Source organism: Charadrius vociferus, unplaced genomic scaffold (assembly GCF_000708025.1).
Source record: "Charadrius vociferus isolate BGI_N301 unplaced genomic scaffold, ASM70802v2 scaffold105, whole genome shotgun sequence".
Classification (NCBI taxonomy): domain Eukaryota; kingdom Metazoa; phylum Chordata; class Aves; order Charadriiformes; family Charadriidae; genus Charadrius; species Charadrius vociferus.
The window spans coordinates 37,414-41,941 of NW_009648543.1; positions in this window are offsets into that span (position 1 = coordinate 37,414).

A 4,528-nucleotide genomic window follows, 5' to 3' on the forward strand; every position below is an offset into this window, starting at 1 on the left:
CGATGATCTTCAAGGTCCCTTCCAACCTAAACCGTTCTATGATTCTATGAAGATTTTAACAGGGTAGTTGTGCAGTTGGGTACATACGGTTCAGGGGATGCTGTCACCTGAAAAAGCCCTCGCCAAATACAGCTATAGCTAGGTGTAGGTTTAGTTCGATAGGTATCTAATTAGTTTTAAGCCACCAGAGCTGTCCTTGAATGACCTGCAGCTGATTCTATATATACCCCATTCATTTTCCATTAGCATGTTTGTTTTTCTCTGTCGTTGCTTAGAAATAGGCTCGTGTACAAACTACTGTCAGAAAGTTGAACAAAGACAAAAAGGTCTTAGCTTTCAGCTAATGTAATTTTAGCTTGTATATATAAAAATAAATAAATTGGGTCGGATACATGAATTGAGAACCACTCCAGTTTTCCCGCCGTAAGCAAACCTTTGCTTTGAGGAGCAGCACCTTGAACACAAGTTTAGTCATGCTCTATCAGTGGGATAATTCGCGACCAGGTAAACCACAGTGTTGCATAGTTCATCTCTGCAGACAGTCTTAGAGCTGGTCAAAACATCCTATCAAAGTAATTTTTCAACTAAACACTGGGTTTTCAATGAAATCTAATTTCTGTAAAAAAATATGTTTTTTTTTTCCCAGTAAGGAACTTTATCTATTAAAAAAAAAAACAACCCCCCCAAAAAACCCCACCAAACCCCACAAACAAACAAAACCAAATCCAAAAAGAACAAGTGTATGTCCCAAACAGAATGTTTTAATTAACAGCTGAGTAATAAATGGGTTGGGGAGCTAGGGGTTAATAGTTTGGTTTGGTAGCATTCCCATTCTCCGTGGCCTAAGCCATCCAGCCAGATACTTCCACAAATCATTGCTAAGTATTGCACCGTTTCAGAGGCAGTATGAACAGGGGACTCAGCTTATGGATAAGAATGGGAACAATAAGTATTGTGACTTACCACAGCATAATTTTAGAATCTACTTCAGTATTTGATACATTGCCAATACCTCAGCATATGAGGACTGTTTTATGGCCCACTGTCCCTATTGCCCTCTTTGTATTTTCTTCTTATGCAATTAAAAAGAAATGGTTTTAACGGTCAGTACTGTAGGCTCATAATAGCATCTGAAAGTCAAGCCTGTGTTTCTTCCAGTTCATACATCTTCTTCAACAACTGTTTTTGTCAGCTACATTTTGTTCTCAGTTACTTGCAGCTCCAAGTTTTGCCAGCTGTCCTGATTCCATTGTGATTTTTAATATTGGTTATTCTAAAATCTTCAGCTTCTGTGATGGGAGATCTCAGCTTCCATTAAGACTGCAGGTTTCAAATCTGTGAAAAAGAAAACTTGCTGATATGACCTCAGGATTATCAGAACTAAAAGCAGTGCTAGACGGAAAAGGGTAGTTTAACTTCAAAATAATGTAATAAAGGAAAAGCATAGACTCAAAACAACTGGTCTGCAGAAGACAAGAAAACAACTTGGGCTGCCAAGAGTTGGGGTTTTTTTAATATATGTTTGGCAGCACTAAACCCTGCAATGAACTAGCTTGCTTGGTGAATGTCTTTGCCCGGTCTCTTTTTTCCTCAAGGTATCCAGTTAAAACTCTCGTCCTCGCATTCAGTTTAGTATATGTTTCTCTATTTGCTGGCTTAACGGGATACCCAGAGAATTCTTTTCAGCCCGCTAAGACTTTTGTGCCCAACAGCTAATTAGCGTTTATCCTGTAGCTGCAATATAGAAACTGCAGTCATTAAAACTAGTTGTGGAGGCGGACATACAAAAGAAATAGTGCTGATTGACATGGAAAGTATGATTATCTTTCCTTTGATTGTGATAGACTAAAACAGCAGACCAGAATTCAAAAGTTTGCGTCATCACCACTTGAAGCTTTGCGCTTTTCTGGAGAAAAAAAAAAACAAACTAAAAATCACTATTTCCCCTCTTTCTCTTTGGATTTAGTGAGAACAATAAGGGAACTACCTGCCTAACAGCAGAAAGTAGAACTTTTGTAGGAAATTGCTTTATTCCTTTTATTATCAGATTGTGGGTAGAAACAGTCTTGCCTGATGTTGGATGTAATAATCAGTAAAGAACAAGAAAATGCTGTTTCCTGGTAACTATATGTCAGTAAGTATTGGTCAGTTTAGCCATGACAAAGACTGCAACAATTACTAGTCAGCTGGACCTGAGAAAGCATATGTAATTCTGCTCCTGCAACAGAAAGCCCTTCCAGCAGAGGTATGAGAGCAAAGGAAAAATAAGAGACTTTAAAATATCAAAAGCAGAAATTGGACTATGAAAAGACTCTGATTTACCTAAAACTGAAAATTTTTTGCCCATCTTGGTTTTATTGCAGTGCACAGCTTTGCAAATCTTGCCGTATAGCTCACTCTATGACTCTCCTTAGAGTTCCCATACTGCAAATTGTTACATCCTGAAAAAAGTCACTCCGAGTAATCCAAGGTTTTCGTAGTTTTTGTATCACAATGACTTCTTTTTTTAAGGCCATTTTTTTTTCTTCCAAATTACAAAATATCTTTATGGGGGAATATCAGTTGGGGAAAAAAAATAAAACAGCCTTTTAAAAGAACCAACAAAATCCCTGCTGGGTCTCTGGAAATACAATCTGAATATCAAGCTATTTCATTCCTTCCTTTCACAGTCATAATTTGCAAAAGACTTCACTGACCAATTTCTACCCTTAGTTACAGCATTTAATTGTCAAAGGTTAGCAAATCGTGGCTCTTGTCTACAAAGAGTTGATCATGAAAAATCTGAGATTTAAAATAAACAGTTGCAGGCTATTTTTATTTGTTGTGTGTATTTTTAACTGTTAGTGCACATTGGGGTCATTATTTCAAGATTTTCTCAGAATCTCCCTGAATGAAAGCTAATATTTGCCTCTAATCACTTGTCTCCAAGGGCTTTGGCTTGAAGAATAAACAGCAAATATCGGAGGCCTTGATATGGAACAGCAGCAGCTGACAGCATTACAGTCACATCTGTCCAAACGTATTATCTCTGCATTTTGAGACCTGTGATTCTATTGTCTTCAAATGCTGATCTGGTTCTTCCAAAGCTTGTTCTATCCTGCAAGTATAAAAACATAAAAAGTTGTTAAATGAATAATGCTACTGAGAAAGCAAAAAGTTTTGTCATAAGACCCCCGTCGTTCCTACCACCCAGTAACTTAGCATGTTCTTCATGATCTTGGCCACCCACTGCTCCCAAATTACCCTCAATGTTCCCAACTTCCACATAGCTCCAGTCATCTCCCTCCCAGCTGTCTTCCAAATCCCCATTGCCTCCCTGCTTTTCTCTGTGGCTTCCAATTTCTGTGATTGTTTCTAATGTCACCTCTGGATATTTTCTAAATACTGAATATTTCAGCTGCTGCTTCTCTTTCAGATCCACAGCTCTATGACATACTTACTATTCAGCTCCTATTGAAATCCCTTTGATCACTTAGCTCCACTTTTCTTTGTCAGCAGATACAGCCCCTACTGCTTCAACTTCTTTATTCCGTAAAAAAGCTTACTGCCCTTCTTACATTTATTCTGAGGGAAGATGCTAAACCAAACCGCTTTCATAAATTTCTCCTAATGCATATCATAACACATCTTTCTCAGCTCTAATCATCATCTAACAAGTGGCACCTTATACAATGTGTGATCAATGGAGAAAAAAGAAAGAATTTTCAAACTGCAAGTTATATAAACTTAACTGTTCACTGTGTTCTTTGTTATCAGGACATTTTCACATCAATGGTCTCGACTGTTCTTAGTCCCCTACTTATCTCCATAGTGATGTTCTCTTCTTCTCTAACAGATTTTGTCTTAAACTACCTTTAACTGAGCAACAGAAAATGTCATTTGGTGCTGAGAAACCTGGAAAACTTGTCACTATTTTTCCAGTCTGAGCTTCGATGGCTATGTTTCAACTGCAGTAAGCAATCATTTCGTTATTCTTGTAGTTATGACAGGTCACCAAACTTATGTGTATATGTCACTTCATAATGCTGCAGTTTTCCCAGACAGCTTTACAAAGTACCTTTCAGCATTTCCATATCTAAAAAGGTACTGTGGAGGAAAGGGCCAGGCTAGGTGATTTCTTAAGATCCTTTATAAATCTTAGTTTTTGTAATGCTATTATTATTCTAGATTTTGTCACTGCCAGGAGTTTCTTATGGGTTTCACAATAGTATAATGCTTCATCACTTAGACTTTTTCCATATTAAGGCATCATACAGTCATGACTTGTTTTCATACATCAACGCTTCTCTTGGACTATAAGTACGAGCATTTATGTCCATTATAGAAGTGTTTTGAAGATTGGGTAAGTTAAAACATCTTCTTTCATTTGCGTTTTTTTTTTTTTTTGTCTTGACAAATTGATCTTGACTGACGCTGCAATGGATTCTCATGGAGAAAAAAAATTTCTAAACCCTCAAGAATTGTCATGTATTAAAATCTTGTTGTCCAGCCAGCTTTGTTACACATTTGATTCCTTCTCAAGATGAGG